The 18948-nt window shown below is 35.4% G+C and overlaps 1 protein-coding gene across 16 annotated transcripts in view; it reads right to left on the bottom strand.

The window, feature by feature from the left end:
* The window catches only part of PUM1 (pumilio RNA binding family member 1), a 148115-nt gene that overhangs the window by 109728 nt on the left and 19439 nt on the right, over positions 1 to 18948 (bottom strand). Inside the window, exon 1 of one of the 16 annotated variants that reach the window (XM_077150535.1) lies at positions 1510 to 2720. The exons of the other annotated variants lie outside the window; for them this stretch is intronic. The gene's annotated coding sequence lies outside the window, so the exon portion shown is untranslated. Of the gene's footprint in view, positions 1 to 1509; positions 2721 to 18948 lie in introns of those variants that run through there. 16 annotated transcript variants of the gene reach the window in all.

Here is an 18948-nt window from a genome sequence, read left to right as displayed (position 1 = left end):
CTGAATTGTACTGTATTAAATTCTATACTAATGAAAATGGAGAAAAATAAGTACAAAAAGGGTGGATGTAAATGAAGACAACAATACTTATAAGCAAAAATATTCATTATGGCACCACCTAAAATAGCAAAAATTTAGAAACTTAAATGATCTATAAGAAATATTATTTAAAATGAGGCCATTAAAAGGAATGAAATATTATATAGCCTTAAATTGTTTACAGAAATTCTGTCATAAGAAAATATTTCAAATGTAATATTAGAGCAAAAAGATAGAAAATTATACTCCCAGAAACATTTTTATTTTTACCTCAACTTGTTCCACAAAAGATTTAGAATGACTTACAAAATCAAATAGGATCAACTAGTGAGAAAATTAAAACAAATGCAAAATAAGGAGACCAACCTAGTCTATAAAATATATGCAATTAAGTCCTATACAATTGCTAGAAATGAGCCAAAAATTTACCCCTCTGATGGTTAACCAAAACAGGGATGCAATCCGTAAAAATTCACATTGCCCATCAGATTAAAAAAAAGAAAGAAAAATAGCTCAGAAGGCAATTAATTATCCCTGTTACATCCAAAGGGAAGACTTCCCCATCTATAAATATATGCTCAATTATTTTAACATTTCTTAAAGCTTAGAAGAAAAATACTAGATGGACATATTCTAAAATGTAAGCTAACGATTCCAATAGAAGGATGAATTACAGATGGTGGTTGGTTCATTTGCTTTTGGCTTGTTTCTTCTGTGATTTTATTTTTTGTAACTTTCTATACTTTCTGAGATGTTTTCAATGAGCATTTATTGCTTTTAGAATTCAAAAATACCTAAAAGGGCAAAAAAACACAATTTATTTGATTTTTAAATCCAATATCAAACATTGTTCCATGTCACCCATAATCTCCATATTTAAAACCAATTAAATTCCCAATAGTTAAAGTCCCTTTCAGCCCTAGGAGGGCCCTGCTGCATGGCCAAAGGGTAAAAAAACTAAAGGGTAAGAGACAAACCAAAGGGTAAGAAACCAAAGGTCATATGTGTTTCCCAAAAGGAGCAAACTAAGGTTTACTGTTTGCATCCAGCAGTCAGGTAGAATCCTGTAAAGAATTAAACTAGTCGCACAAATTAATACATAACAGTATCTAAAAGATTAAACTCTGCCTCTTCTATTAGATCCCACCATTTGTTAAGAATTACTATTTGTGAGGACATACAGATGAAGTCAGGCCATGGAAAGAGTATTTAGTTCATGTATAATATTGAGAAACACAAAATCACATTCAGTGCCAGTAAAAAATGACCCCAATAAGGGGAAATGATTCTATACACCCAATTACTTCTATGTTTTTTCTAGTTTTGCTTTGTTTCTACCTATCTGCAAAGATGGTTGATATATTCAGATATAAAAGAAAGAAATTCTGGTATGGCAGGCAACAAAGGCAATCTATATCAAAAATCTAACATTTCTCAAAAATTTTCCAAAGGTGAATAGTCCATTATTACTGTTAGGATGCAACCAGGTGATACAGGAAAATAGCAGTTCCCTCTATTCAACAGTTCTTCAGCCAGGGGACCTAGAAAATGTCTTCCTACATACAACAACCTTGATGCCAACCCTCACCCCTTTGTTGCAACATTCTATTGTTTATAGTATGTAAAGGAACAAGGAATTCTCAACAGTAAGTCTATATAGACAAATCATGGCAACATAATTAAGTTGAGATCAGTTACTGAGTGCATCAAAGAGCTCATTCTGGACATTATAATCCTGAGGAAACATAATTCATAGAAATCAAAACTATATCTGTGGGAGAAAGAATCAAAGAGAGTTCAGAAATCAACCCTCATATCTACGGCCAACTGATTTCTGACAATGGTGACAAGCCTACAAGGGAAATAACAGCCTCTTCAACAGATGGTAATGGGAAAACTGGAAATCTATATGCAAAAGAACTAAAGGCAGAACCCTACCTCACACCACCTACAAAAATCAAAGACCTAACTCAAAATGGATCAAAGACCTAAATATAAGAATCAAAATTATAAAACTCCTAGGAGAAAATATAGGAAAGCACATTCAGGACCTTGTGTTAGGCCATGGTTTCTTTAACTATACACCAAAAGTATGAGCAACAGAAGAAAAACAAATAAATGGGTGTCAACTTGACAAGATAATGATGCCCTGTTGTTCTGTTTCTGTGGACTTAAATCATCACTATGTGGAATTCATCTATGGCTGATTACATTCGTGGTTGGCTAGGGGAAAAGCCTTCCATAATGAGTGAGGTTTAATTTAATTAGCTAGTGACTTAAAAGAGAGAGGTCAGAAGGGAGCTCAACATAGCACAGCCCAAGCAGCTCAGCATACCTCATCTCAGCACTTGCAGCTCATCCCAGACGTTTGGAGAGGCAGAAAGGAATCACTCAGGGGAGGGCCCCTGGAACCCAGAAGCCAGGAGAGAAGGCCAGCAGACATTGCCCTATGCCTTCCCATGTAACAGAGAACCTCAGATGAAAGCTAGCTGCCTTTCCTCTGAAGAACTATACATTTTTAACTAAATAAATCCCCTTATTAAGAGCTGATCTATCTCTGTTGTGTTGCCTTCTGGCAGCTTTAGCAAACTAAAACAATGGGATTTCACTGAAATTTAAAACTTTTGTGCATCAAAGGACTTCATCATGAAAATAAGAAAACAACCAAGAGAATGGGAGAAAATATTTGGAAACCACAAACACAATAAGGGTTTAAGATCCAGAATATATAAAGAAATCCTACAACTCAGTAAAAAAAAGACAACCCAATAAAAAGTGGCTGATAGACTTGATCTTTATCATCACAAAGATGATAAACAAATGTCCAAAAAGTACATGAAAGGATACTCAATATCACTAACCATTAAGATTTGAAATGCAAATGCAAATTGTGCAAAAGCACAATAAGTTAGCTTTTCATACCCGCTAAAATGACTATTTAAAAATAAGACAATAACAAGAGTTGGAGAAGATGGGGGAAAATAGAAACACTCATTCTCTTCTGATGGGAATGTAAAAATGGCGCAACTCAATGTAGAAAAGTCTTTTCAAAAAGTTAATTATAGAATTATCATATGACCTGGCGATTCCACTTTTAGGTATATATCCAAAAAGAGTGAAAACAGGATCTTAAATGAATACTAGTACATCAATGTTCACAATAGCCAAAAGGTGGAAACAACCCAGAAATCCAGAAAGAAATTAATAAACTGTGGTAAGTAAGCACAACGGAATATTCACAACAAAATATTACTCAACCACAAGAAAGAACAAAGTTATAAGACATACTGCAACACAGAAGAAAGTTAAAAACATTATGTTCAATGTGAAAATAAATTTAGCTTTGAAATGCTAGTGATTAATGAAAGGGGTAAGGTATGTATAAATTTTTTTTCTGTTTTCATTTTATTTGTCTGAATAGATGCAAATGTTCCAAGAAATTATCACAATGATGAATATGCAACTATGCGATGATATTGTGAATTACTGATTATATATGTAGACTGGAATGATGAAAACAGGAATGTGTGCGTTTGTTTAGTGTCTTTTGGTATTTCAAAAAATAAAATAAAAACATTATGTTCAGTAAAATAAGCAGGGCATATAAGAACAAAAATCATATGACATCATTTACTACAAAAAAAAGAGGAAAAAAATCTATCCCTAGGGTAAGAAAGATGACATATCAATAAAAATAAGGAACAGCCATGTATATAGGAGACTTAATTTATTATAAATGTCTTTCAAATCAATAAATGGTAGTAGGATTACCCATTTGAGAAAAGTAATGCTACATCTCTTCTTCCTATCAGTACAATGCATAGTTATTAAACTTCAGATGGATAGAAGATGAAAATATAAAAATAGAACCTTAAAAATTATTACAAGAAACATAGGCGTTTGAGTGAGGGATGGCCCCAAATCAAAAAGTGAAAGAAGCCAAAAGCAAAAGAATAACACTTTTAACTACACATATTTTAAAGCCCTGTGTACTGCAAAATACACAACAAAGTTAAATGCCATATAAAAGTTAGTCTTATAAAAATATATGCACCAACAGAAAAACAATGGGCCAAAGACTAAAGAAAATTCAAAGAAATAGGGATAGACATTAAACATAGTAAAAAATATAAATATTACTAATATCACATATATAAATTTTTAATAAGGGTTGTTTTTCTGTTCGACTACCAGTTCGAATAACATTTTTAATGTGTCTCCCTACATACATGCATTTCTGTACTTATATACACACAGAGAGACAGATATGTGATATGTATATCATAGGGAATTTTGTTCACAACATCTTTTGCTGTTGTTTGGGGAGTGCATGAGCCAGGAATTGAACCAGGGTCTACCACATGGCAGATGAGAATTCTACCCCAGAACTACTTGTGCACCCACTGGATAACATTTTTTTTTTTATTGAATCTAATAATGGAGAAAATGCCCAAAAGGACATGACTGGGGTATAAGAAAAAATTGGACTATATGCTTTATATCAATGTTAAATTTCTCAAACTAGAGAAATGTACTTAATGTGGTTAAATAAGTGAATATCCTTGTTCTTATGAAATATCCATGGAAGTATTAAGTGTTAAAGGAGCACGGTGTATGCAACCTATCCTCAAATGTTCAGAAAACAGAGACACAAATAAATAGAATGATAAAACAAATATGGTAAATTGCTAAAGTTGGTAAATCTGGGTACCTGAGTAAGGATATTTTAGAATTCTTTTTATAAGTTTTGTACTACTTTGTAACTTCCCTGTAATTCTGAAATTATTTCAAAACAACAGTTTTGTGGGTTTTTTAAAATTTATTTTATTTATTAAACATACCAACATACAAACACAAACATTCTTACCATATGATCATTCCATTTTACATATATAATCAATAATTCACAATATAATCACATAATTGTATATTCATCATCATGGTCATTTCTTAGAACACTGGCATCAATTCAGAAAAAGAAATAAAAAGAAAACAGAAAAAAATTCATACATACCATACTCCTTACCCCCTCCTTTCACTGATCACTAGCATTTCAATCTACCAAATTTATTTTAACACGTTTCCCCTATTATTTATTTATTTTTAATCTGTATGTTTTACTCATCTGTCCATAAGGTAGATAAAACAAGCACCAGACACAAGGCTTTCACAATCACACAGTCACACTGCGAAAGTTATATCATTATACAATCATCTTCAAGAAACATGGCTACTGGAACATAGCTCTTTTCAGGCAGTTCCCTCCAGCCTCTCCAATATGCCTTAACTAAAAAGGTGGTATCTATTTAACGCATAAGAATAACCTCCAGGATAATCTCTCAACTCTGTTTGGAATCTCTCAGCCACTGACACTCCATTTTGTCTCATTTCTCTCTTCCTTCCCTCTTTCAGTCGAGAAGGTTTTTCTCAATTCCTTAGTGCTGAGTCTCAGCTCATTCTAGGATTTCTTTCCTACGTTGCCAGGAAGGTCCACACCCCAGGAGTTATGTCCCACGTAGAGAGGGGGAGGACAGTGAGTTTGCTTGTTGTGTTAGCGGAGAGAGAGAGGTTGTGAGGGGAGGGGTTGTTTGTTTGTTTTTGTTTTTTTTACATGGACTGGCATGGGAACCAAACCTGGGTCTCCAGCATGGCAGGTGAGAACTCTTCCACTGCACCACCATTGCCTGCCCTTGCTTGTTTTTTTAATGTGAAAATGCCCAGAGTATGGTAAGCAAGCACAAGGACAAAGTGCACTCCTACAGTGTTTATGGAACCTTAAATTGATACAACCTATCTAAACAGCAATCTGGAAATTATGTTTCAAATTTTAAATGTTCATTCTGTATAATCCAGTAATATCACTTCTACAAATTTATCCTAAAAAATGACTCCAGAATACAAAGATACAAACACAAAACTGATTACTACCACATTGTTTAGAAGGTCAAAAACTGAAAAAGTCCATCAATCCAAGATAAATAAGTTAAAAAATTATAATTCCATGAACTATGGCTCTTTAAAAGGATCTATAGGTATTTATTCACTTGGAAGGATGGCCACAAAGGAAAAAAGACATCAACACAATACACACACCACATATGCACATAAAACTACACACACTCACATTCAAGGATATGTGTCTGTGTTTAAATGCAGAGAGAAAATCTAAAATGTAATGAACCAAACCTAACTCTAAAGAATAGGTTTTTGAAATTTTGTATAACAATCATGTACTACCAATTATAGAGAGAAAGTAAGTTAGTGTCTGCCTAGGGCTGTGGGGTAGAGGGAATATGGGAAATGACTGCTAATCAGCAAAGAGTTTCTTTTTGGGGTGATAAAAATATTCTATGATTGACTGTGGTAACAATTGCACAACTCTGTGAAAATACTAAAATCCGTTAAAGTGTACACTTTAAAAGGGTAAATGTATACTTTGTGAATTACATCTCAAAAAAAACCCTGTTTTTAAAATGCCCCTTTACTGAGACTCAGCATCAAAGGACTGCGAAAAACCCTAGAATGAGCTGAGAGTTAACATCAAGAGACTGAGAGAACCTTCTGACCAAAAGGGGGAAGAGTAAAATGAGACATTCCAAACAGAGTCGAGAGGTTATCCTGGAGGTTATTCTTAAACGCATTAAGTAGATATCACCTTGTTGTTCAAGATGTAGTGGAGAGGCTGGAGGGAATTGGCTGAAAATGTAGTGCTGTGTTCCAGTAGCCATGTTTCTTACTGATGACTGAACAATGATATAGCTTTCACAATGAGACTCTGTGAATGTGAAAACCTTATGTCTGATGCTCCTTTTAGTTACTATATCAACAGAAGAGTAGAACATATGGAATAAAAATAAATAATAGGGGGAACAAATGTTAAAATAAATTCAGTTTGAAATAGTGGTAAATGAAAGTGAGGGGTAAGGGGTATGGTACGTATAGTTTTTTTTTTTTTCTCTATTATCATTTTATTTCTTTTTCTGTTGTCTTTTTATTTCTTTTTCTAAATCGATGCAAATGTACTAAGAAATGATGAATATGCAACTATGTGATGATATTAAGAATTACTGATTATATATGTAGAATGGAATGATTTCTAAATGTTGTTTAATTTTTTTAATTAATAAAAAGTTTTTAAAAAGTCCCTTTAAGGGAAAAGAAAATCTTTAGAACAAAACCCATAACCGTAATATAGAACCACAATTATCTATTTTAATGTCCACAGTTTGTACCTACACTAGGTCCTGATAGAAACCTTAAATCCAAACAGCATCTCTTAAAAAAAAAATTAAAATGGGAAAAATTAGGGACTACTCTGAAAAAAGTTAATTATTAACAATATAGGGGAAAATTTAAAATTTTCACTCTATCTTCATAGAGACACTATTTTCATGAGCTATCCTGGTAGAAATAATCACTTCTAAGAACAGAAATGAACACTGAAAATGTATTGGGTTCAAACAACATGGCAGTTTCCCAGTAAATGATTTGACTAGAAATAGAAACAGTTTCAATATTTTGCTAAGGAAAGTGAACTTTGTTCCACAGCCCATTCTATATGCCTATCTCTCATATGGTTTCAGGAAATCTCAGTTTGGAGGAAAAAAAGAAAAGGTAAAATAAACATAAAACCAGAGCTGACAGGAACAAACTTGGAAAAAAAAAACCTTCTTTTATATAGCCCTTCGATAAATGCTTACTGGCTCCTTGACTTCAAGCCCAAATGCCTTTCAGTATTTAAGACCCTACATTCCGTGTGGTACGACAGTGGCTCAGTGGCAGAATTCTGCCCTGCCATGCCAGAGACCGGGGTTCGATTTCCTGTGCCTGCCCATGGGGGATGGGGGGGGACCAACATTGCTACACCTTACAAACTGATACAATACACCAAAATGAAACACTCCACTCAATAGTCTCTTTAATATGCCCAGATGACATAATTTATTCATTCAACATTTCTGAGGTACATACTATTTGCCAGGTACTAAAAATATAGTACAAAGCTGAAATATTATTTAAGAAGAGCCACAACAGTGCTTCTTAACCAAAGTGCGTAAGAGTATCACCAGTGAATGCTTTTACAAAAAAAATCCATGAGCTGTACCTTATCACTGGCGATTTTAATTCAATGGGTCTGGACTAAGGCCCAATAATCTGTTTATTGAAACAGCTTCCTTGCACCCAATGGTGAAGGAAAAAGTAAACATTCATCCCAAATACAGGGAACTAACTGTTTGATAAGGTATGTACCAAATACAATGGCAGCACCAAAAAGGGCACCCAACCTTGTAGAAAAGAATGAGTCAAGAGGAAAGTTCCCCAAAGACGAAGACACTTTAGTTGAAACTTGAAAGATAAGGTGATAGCAAGGTGGATGTGAGGTAAAAGGTCTCCAAGCAGAGGAAGATACATAAACAAAAATAACGTAACTGTAATTAAAGGATATTATCAAGAAAGTAAAAATACAGCCTCTACTTTGGAGCAACGAAAATGTTTTCAAATTGATTGTGCTGATGAATGCACAACTCTGTGGTCATACTAAGAGCCATGCATTGTACACTTTGGGTGGATTGTATGGTGTGTGAATAAAAGCTGTTAAAAAACAGCTTTTTTTTAAAAAAAAAAAAGACAACCTATAGAAGATAAGAAAATATCTGGAAATCATATATCTGATCAGAGTTTAATATCCAAAATATATAAAGAATTCTACAGTTCAACAACAACAAAAAACAGTTAAAAATGGAACAAAGACATGAATAGATATTTCTTCAAAGATATAGAAAAGGCCAATAAGCACATGAAAAGATGCTCAACATCATTAGCCATTAAAGAAATGCAAATCAAAACTATGAGATAGTATTTCACACCCAGGACAATGGCTATTATCTTAAAAATGGAAAATAACAAGTGATGACAATGAGGCAGAGAAACTGGATACATCGTTGGTGGGAATGTAAAACAGCGCAGCCAAGGTAGAAAACAGTTGAACTGAATTACCATATGGCTTGGCAATCTGACTTTTAGGTATGCACCCCCCAAAATGAAGGCAGTCATTGGCACCAATGTTTACAGCAGCATTTTTCACAACAGCCAAAGCTGAACATAACCCAAGTGCCTACCTGTTCTAGTTTGCTAGCTGCTTTATAATGCAATACACCAGAAACGGAATGGCTTTTAAAAAAGGGAATTTAATAAGTTTCTAGTTTCCAGTTCTAAGGCCAATAAAATGTCCCAATTAAAGCAAATCTATAGAAATGTCCAATCTAAGGCATCCAGGAAAGATACCTTGATTCAAGAAGACCGAATGAAGTTCAGGGATTCTCTTTCAAGTAGAAAGGCACATGGTGAACACGGTCAAGCTTTCTCTCTTGGATGGAAGCGTACATGGCAAACACGGCATCCTCTGCTAGCTTCCTCTCCAGTTCCCCCAGAGGCATTTCCTTCTTCATCTCCAAAAGTCGCTGGCTGGTGGACTCTGCTTCATGGTGCTGTGGCATTTTCTGCTCCCTCAGATTCTCCCACTTTCTCCAAAATGTTTCCTTTTATAGATATGTCTCCACCTAATTCAGTTTAACAACCACTCTTGGATTGAGTCACATCTCCAGGAAGATAATTAAATTTAAATTTCAAACATACAGTACTGAATAGAGATTAGAAGAAATGGCTGCCTTTACAAAACGGGATTAGGATTAAAACATGGCTTTTCTAGGCTACATAAAACTTTCAAACCAGCGCACCACCCATCAATGTATGAATGCATAAACAAAATGCAGTATATACACACACAATGGAATATTATACAGCTATAAAAAGGAATGAAGTTCTGATGCATCCTACAACATGGATAAACTTTGAAGACATTAGCTGCATGAAATAAACCAGACACAGATAATTAGAATACGTTAATTCATAGAGACAGAAAACAGAAGAGCGGTTACTAGAAGCTGGGGCAAGGGGGGATGGAGACTTTGGCAATATGCTTCTGTTTGGGATGATGAAATGTTCTGGAAATAGATAGTGAAGGTTATACAATATTGTCATTGTACTTAATGTCACAGAATTGTACTCTTAAAAATATTTAAATGATTTTTGTTATGTATATTTTACCACAATAGGAAATTACTGTTTTCTTTTTAAATAACACAACTATGTTGAGGAACTACATAGAATATGAATAGAGCTTGTGTATTCAGAAAGCTACAAATACTTCAGAGAATGGCAGTAAAGAAGCCTAGAAAGGGAAACTAGGAGAAAGGCGAAAGACCTATTATGTAATACTAAGCAGCTTGCAAGTTATCCTAACAGCAATAGGGAAAAAAAAAATTTAGGCAAGGATGAAAACATAATCAGATTTGAGCCTTCAGAAATATCAACTTGGCAACAACATGGAAATAACTAGAAGGAAGAAAAGGCTGGATACAAGAAAACAGAAGACTACTATTAATGCCCAGGCAATAAACATGACCCTCTCAAATAAAACTATACATGGAACTGCTTGAGGCTCAAAGCAGGAATCTAGGGTAAATCCTAGGCTGTTTTTAATGGAGGGGCCATCCACAGAAATAGAGTATAGGGAAGGAAGCATATAGAGTTCAGTTTTAAAAAGAAATATGCCACTCATGGAGCACCCATTATACACCAAATACTGGGTTCCAAAATTATATGTGCAGACTAAATTCTTATTGGCATCCCTAAATTATAAATGGATGAGCACCAAGTAGGGCTTAGAAAATGTAGTGTGTGTAACAGGCCAGTGTCTGTGTTTTAGGGAAAAGTTGACAATTCCATGTAGGTGTTCAAACAGAACAGTATAATGGAAAAAAGCATGGGTTAATCACCTTCAGTATGCATTGGCTGCCAGATCTTCAAACATGGCATCTGACTTTTCTGATTCTACAGGTCCTTATACATAAAATGGGATTTGAAAAAAATTTGCATAGGTTTCCTGGTAGTTCAAACCATATGAAAGATTAGAGGAATTCCAGCATAGTTTTATGATATATGTCATTATTACTTCTAGGTACAGAAAGGAAGCACTCAAGAGTAAAACAAAATTATTTCTAGAGGGCAGGCCATGGTGGCTCAGTTGGCAGAGTTCTCGCCTGCCATGCCAGAGACCCAGGTTCGATTCCCAGTGCCTGGCCAAAAAAAATTATTTCTAGATCTCACTGGACATACTCAGTTGATTCTAGCAACCTCTGTTCTAAAAGATCTATTAACATTTTTTAAATTAAAACAGAGATAATTAACAAAGAAGAGATTCCTACATTGGAAAAAAAGCTAAAGGATTTCCAAGGTCTTGACTAAAATTCTACTGCAAATGTATCAACCACCCTGTTTCATTCAATATGGCAGACCAAGAACCCAAAAGAAGGTATAAGATGTCTTTTTATTCTATAGTCTACAAAAAGTTTGAAATTTGGAAAATACAAAAAGTACAAGAAAAAAACCAAACTTCCTGTAATCTCCCCAACTCACACAAAAATAAATAATAGAATCTAAAGTCCATTTTTTAGATAATAAATTGACAAATGAAGGAACTGTATTGATATAAAATTACTCTCATCTGATATATTTAGGTTACATAAACACAAATCAATATATCAATGACCATCTCAATATAGTCAATGAAATTCTCGTTTTGAGCAATTTTCTTTATAATTCTCCCTTCCCTTCATGAACCTGTTTCTTCAGAGAAAAAAAAAACACTATTAATTTATTTTGCATTTTACTGGGCTTTTGGCACATGCAAGTAGTATCTCCCAAATTGATTTGGGCATAACACAGGATAAAAAAAAGCTTGAATCAAAAAACTAAACAAATTTTTTCATTAACAACAAGTTTGTTGCTTTTAAATGCATACAATAACTAGAATTGGCTAATGAACTTGTTAAAGTCCTTAAGAAACTTTAATAGAGAAAAATTATATCATAAGCAGATCAACTGACTGTATATTCATGATATCTAAAGAGTGTGCAAAAAAAAATAAAAAAAAATAAAAAAGAGTGTGCAGCTCTCTAAAATTAGCTGTTTGCTACAGTTTAAGCACTTCCCATTTCAAGGTTGCAAGCAAGTTTATTTATACTGGCAACCTGCAAACACTTTCTTCATAGATAGAAGAAAAAGTTGCCAACAGTCCTAGCAAAACCTGGCATTTGGAAAAATTTTAAATTCATAGTGAAAGTTGTAGACAAACTAACACCCCTAACCCCCATTTCTAAAGAGCCCAGACACCAGTGAAGAAATCGCCATCATTTTGTATGTATACATTAAAGATTTATGGTCCTTAAAAATCTTTAGGTACCCAATAGAAATTGTACATGAATATTCACAGTAGCATTATTTATAATAGCCAAAGGTAGAAACAGCCCAAAGGTCCAACAACTGATAAATAAAATATGATATATCACACAATGAAATACTATTAAGCCACAATATTTAGGAAGAGAAACTACCCTGTATGATAATATATAGGTAGATACATGACAATATGCATTTGCCAAAATCCATAGAACTGGACACACAAAAAGTGAAGCTGTCATGGTCAGATTCATGTGTCAACTTGGCCAGGTGGAGGTGCCTGGTCATCTGGTTGGGCAAGTGCTGGCCTGTTTGTTGCTATGAGGGCATTTCATGGACTTAAATCATGATTACACCAGCTGCACCCACAGCTGATTGCTTGTAATCAGCTAAAGGGAGTGTCTTCTGCAATGAGTGATGCTAAATCTAATCACCGGGAGGCTTTGGCCAGTGAGCCTCTCCTGTGGAGTTTGTCCATGCCCTTTGTCAGAGTTGCTGGCTTGACCACCTGCTCTGCAGCTTTTGGACTTTTCCATTCCCATGGTTGTCCAGCCAGCTCTCCTGAGAGTTCGCTGCAAACCTTCATCGGAGTTACCAGCTTGCAGCCTGCCCTACAGACCTTGGACTCTGTATTTCCACAGTTATATGAGACTCTTTTATAAATTTTGTATCTACAGATATTTTCTGCTGATTCTGTTTCTCTAGAGAACCCCAGCTAATACAGAAGTCTAATGTAAATGGAATTTAATAACTAAAATTGTATCAACTATAATAAATGTGCCATACTAAAGCAAGACATAGCAGTTGGAGGGGTAGGGGGGGTATATGTGAACTCAGTACTTCCTGTGCAATTTTTATGTGAACGTAAAATGTTCTAAAAATAGTTTATTTTAAAAAAAGGGAAAAAATGTAATGAATGCTAGCGGGCACAACATTTTTGGGTGTGATGGTTTTTATGGTGATAACTGTACACAACTCTGAATATACTAAAAACCATCAAATATACACTATGAAGAGATGAACTATAACTCAAAAAGTTGCTATATACCCTCTCAACCGCTGCTGACTCCAAAGAAAATAAACCAAGCCCTTGACTTTGAGGCTTGCACTATGAAACTTATTTCTGTAGTTGAGGAAAAAAGACTACCTATAACGAGGCCCAAGAGTTGCTTCCACGAGACCTCTTTTGTTGCTCAGATGTGGCCTCTCTCTCTCTCTCTAATCCCAACTCTACAAGGAAAATCATTACCCTCCCCTCTATGCAGGATATGACATTCAGGGTTGAGTGTCTACCTGACAACATGGGGCATGACTCCCGGGGATGAGTCTGGCCCTGGCACCATGGGATTGACAATGCCTTCTGACCAAAAGGGGAAAAGAATTATAATAAAATAAGGCATCAGTATAATAAAATAAGGCATCAAATAGAGTCAAGAGGCTATTCTGGAACCTACTCTATGCCAGCTTCAGTCAGATAGTGCTAACTGCCATGGTTTGCTAAAACCCAATCAACATCACCCCTGTTAACTCTTAAGAACACCTAGGGACAAATACTATATGGTCTTTTGATACGAATTAACATTAGTGAACAACCTTGGAGAATTTCAACTAAGAACAGTGACCATCAGGAGCCAGAAATAGGGTAGATATTGGGTAACTGTAGCTGAAGGGACACAGATTGTGCAACAGGACCGATTGTAAAAATTCAGAAACGGATGGCACATACTACCTTACTGTAATACAATAATGTTACTACACTGAATGAAGCTGAATGTGAGAATGACACAGAGAGGAGGGCTGGGGGGCACAAATGAAATCAGAAGGTAAGAGACATAATAAAGACTGAGATGATATAATCCAGGAATGCCTAAAGTGCACAATGATAGTGACTAAATGTATAAATTAAAAAATGTTTTTGCATGAGAAAGAACAAAGGAATGTCAATATTACAGGGTGCTGAAAACAGATGGTAATTCATATTTTAAAACTTAAATTTATGTGTAAGACCAAAGCAAAAAATGTTTATTTGGTACAAAGTTTATAATTTGCCTAGTGCATTTCCTAATATAACTTATGTGGACAGTTTAATTGAACACCGTAAGTACCTGGAACCTTGAGTAGGTCATGGGGTTGTTCAGAGTGATACCCCAATAAATCCCAGAGTGATTTGAACAGTGAATAAAAAAATATTTACAAAGTCCCCTTGGAGAATAATAAGAAAGTGGGAAAACTCAACTTCCCCATGTGGAGAATTCCTGATATTCTCACAAGCAGCGGGGAAAACCAAAGCAAAAGGCCAAGCTCTCAACCTTGGGGTTTGTTCACATGAAACTTATTCCCACAAATGCTAGGCTAAGCCTACTTAAAATTAGGCCTAAGAGTCATCCCCAGAGAACCTCTTTTGTTGCTCAGATGAGGCCGCTCTCTCTCAAACAACATGACAACCAAACTCAATGCCCACCCCCCTCTCTATGTGGGACATGGCTCCCAGGGTTGTAAACCTTCCTGGCAATGTGGGACAGAAATCCTAGAATGAGCTGGGACTCAGCATAAAGGGATAGAGAAAACCTTCTAGACCAAAAGGGGGAAGAGAAATATGAGACAAAATAAAGTGTCAGTGGCTGAGAGATTTCAAACAGAGTTGAAAGGTTATCCTGGAGGTTATTCTTACGCATTATATAGATATCACTGTTTTCAGTTAAGGGATCTTGGAGAGGCTGGAGGGAAGTGCCTGAAAATGTACAGCTATGTTCCAATAGCCATGTTTTTTGAAGATGATTGTATAATGATATAGTTTTCACAATGTGACTGTGTGATTGTGAAAACCTTGTGTCTGACGCTCTTTTTATCTACAGTACGGACAGATGAGTAAAACATATTTTTAAATTATTTATTACTTAATTATTATTAAAATTAATAATAAATTGGTTATTTAACATATTAAACTACATAAATAACAGAGGAAAAATGTTAAAATAAATTTAGTAGATTGAAATGCTAGTGATCAATGAAAGGGAATGATAAGGGGTATAGATAAAAAACAGGGGAAACAAAGTCTAAGGTAGATGGAAATACTAGCAATCAATGAGATGGAGGAATAAGGGATATGGTATATATGAGTTTTTTTCTTTTGTCTTTTTGTTTCTTTTTCTGAATTGAGGCAAAATGTTCTAAGAAATGATCATGGTGATGAATATACAACTAGGTGATGATATTGCAAGTTACTGATTATATACCAAGAATGGAATACTGTATCATATGGTATTCCATATGGTACACATGGTAAGAATGTTTGTGTTTGTATGTTGCTATATTTAAAAAAAATAATAAACAGAAAAGAACATCTAGGGACTGGGGAGAAAGGAGGAGATATTAAACTTCCAAATCTGGGGAATTCTTGATATTCTTATAAGCAGTGGGGACAACCAATTAAAAAGGCTGAGCCCTAGACCTTAGGGCTCACCCCTGGGAAACATATTCCTGGAAAGGAGAAGGGTAAGCCTACTTATAATTATGCTTAACAGTCACCCTCAGAGAACTTCTTTTGTTTCTCAGATGTGGTCTCTCTCTCTAGCCAACTCGGCAGGTGAACTCACACTACCCTCCTCCCCTCTACATAGGACATAACTCCCAGGGGTATAAATCTCCCATGCAACGTGGGACAGGACTCTCAAGGATGAGCTGAGACCAGCTATCATGGGACTGAGAAAACTTTCTTGACCAAAAGGGGGAAGAGAGAACGAGACAAAAAGTTTCAGTGGCTGAAAGATTTCAAACAGATTTGAGAGGTTATCCTGGCGGTTTTTCTCATGCATTATTTAGATATCTTGTTTCAGTTTATGGTGTATTGGAGTGGCTATTGGGAAGTTACTGAAACTGTTGAACACTATCACAGTAGCCTTGATTTCTGAAGACAATTGCATGACTATGTAATGTAACTGTATGATTGTGAAAACCTTGTGGCTGACACGATCCCCTTTATCCTGACTACAGACAGATGAGTAAAAAAACAAGTATAAAAAAATAAATAGTAAGGGGGATAAAGGGTAAAAAATTGATTGAAATACTAGTGGTCAATGAGAGGGAGGGGTAAGGGGCATGGTATGTATGAGATTCGTTTTGTTTTCTCCTTTTATTTCTTTTTCAGGAGTAATGTAAATGTTCTAAAAATTATCATGGTGATGAATACACAACTATATGATATCGTGAGCCACTGCTTGTATACTTTGGATAGAGTGTATGGTTGTAAAGATCTCAATAAAAATGTTAAAAAAAATAAATTTAAAAAGATCACTTAGGGCTTGAACTGAGCCTCTATAAAAATTTCATGTACTGTTTGCTTTCCTGGAATCTATAATTTCCAGAGGGATCCTAGGCCAGATAAATCCTGAAACCCAGAGGGACTAACCTCTCCAAGATTTCCAACTACTTACTTCCCCCTATCCTTTAGTGTTGACACCTCTTCTCACCATGAAAAAAGTCAGAATGGGCATTGCCTAAAGATCCCTATAGATTGGGAGAAGGGTCAAAAGAGGAAGAGTTAAAACAGAGAAAAATAGGATTTAACAAAATTGTATGACTGCTGAATCACTATACTGTTATCTACACTAGTCTCCAGTGTTTCGTACCAGCTAGAACGAAAAAATTTTGGTACAATGGTGACCCATAACAAACTCTAAAATCTTGTTATGTAACTATTCGGTGAAGTATATTTTGAAAATTATTGCTTTTTATTTCTTTTCTTTGTATATATGTTACATTTCACCATAAAAAATGTTTTTAAAGCTGTTATACAACGTCTTTAAGGGAACTGTAATGAATAAGATATGAGTGGAAATCACTCTTATGCAAGTTTCAGTTAGACATTCCTACCTACCAAAGCTTGCCAAATCCCAACCAAAACCATTCCTGCCAATCCTAAAGAACATCTAGGGCGTTATATAAGATTCTACAAAGGTTCCATGCACTAGGGTAACTTTCCAGAAACATACAACCTCCAGATGGGTCCCTGAACTAGATAAATTCTGAAATGCTAAGGGGGCAGCCTCTCCAGAACATCAACTAGTTCCATCCCCATACCATATTATCAACAGCCCCTTCCAACAAGAAATTGTTAGAATGGGCATAGCCCAAATACCCCTAATCAGTGGGAAAAAGATCAAATGTGATGATGGAGGTATAAAGAGAAGGTAAGGTTTAACAAATGAGTACGATTGCTGAAATCATTAAATTGATACTTGTTTTAGTCTCCAGTATCTTAGAGCAGCTAGAAGTAAAAACTTAAAAGTATGAAATTGTAACCCATATGAAACTCTGAAATCTGTTCTATAACTAATTGTTGCAATGCGCTTTGAAATTATTGCTTTTTTGTATATATGTTATTTTTCATAAAAATGAAAAAAAAAGTCAACTATAATGATAAAGCACAACTATATGATGATTTTGTAAACCACTGATAGTATATTTTGGATGATTACATGGTGCACCAGTTTAAAAGAATTACGTGCTCTAGAAAAGTCATGTTTTAATCCTGATCCACTGCGCTGGTTTGAAAGGATGTATGTCCCCTAGAAAAGCCATGTTTTAATCCTAATCCCATTTTGCAAAAGCAGAATAATCCCTATTCAATACTGTATGTTTGAAACTGTAATCAGATCATCTCCCTGGAGATGTGATTCAATCAAGAGTGGTTGATAAGATGGATAAGTGACAAGATGTCTCCACCCATTTGCATGGGTCTTGATAAATTTCTGGAGTCCTATAAAAGAGAAAACATTTTGGAGAATGAAAGAGATTCAGAGAGAGCAGAGAATGCTGCAATACCACAAAGCAGAGTGTCCATGAGCCAGCGGCCTTTGGAGATGAAGAAGGAAAACACCTCCCAAGGAGCTTCATGAAAAAGGAAGCCAGGAGAGAAAACTGGTAGATGACACCGTGTTCGCCATGTGCCCTTTCAACTGAGAGAGAAGCCCTGACTGTTCACCATGTGCCTTCTCACTTGAGAGAGAAACCATGAACTTCATCAGCCTTCTTGAACCAAGGTATCTTTCCCTGGATGGATGCCTTTGATTGGACATTTCTATAGACTTGCTTTAATTGGGACATTCTCTTGGCCTTAGAATTGTAAGCTAGCAACTTATTAAACTTCCTTTTTTAAAAGCCATTCTGTTTCTGGTATATTGCATTCCAGCAGCTAGCAAACTAGAACATCCATCTTGTGGAGACAGCCACCTTTTTTTTTTAACTTTTTAAATTGTATATATGCAAAGCAAAGAAAGAAAAAGCAATAGTGTTCAAAGCACTCTTCAACAAGTAGTTACAGGACAGATCTCAGAGTTTGTCTTCGGCTACCATACCATTCTCTTAGATTTTTCTTTCTAGCTGCTCCAGAATACAGAAGGGCAGCCATTTTTTAAATCCCTATTCAGCACTGTAGGCAGAAACTTGATTTGATTATCTCCACAGAGATACTGTATGCCCAACTGTAGGTATTAACCTTTGATTAGAAGGAGGTGTGACTCCATCCATTCCATGTAGGTCTTGATTAGCTTACTGGAACCCTTTAAAAGATGAAACATTTTGGAAAGACCCATGAGAACCACGAGAGCC

Source organism: Tamandua tetradactyla, chromosome 2 (genome assembly GCF_023851605.1).
Source record: "Tamandua tetradactyla isolate mTamTet1 chromosome 2, mTamTet1.pri, whole genome shotgun sequence".
Taxonomy (NCBI): domain Eukaryota; kingdom Metazoa; phylum Chordata; class Mammalia; order Pilosa; family Myrmecophagidae; genus Tamandua; species Tamandua tetradactyla.
Note: the sequence above shows the minus strand (reverse complement) of the source record. Positions and strands in the feature narration are given on the sequence as shown.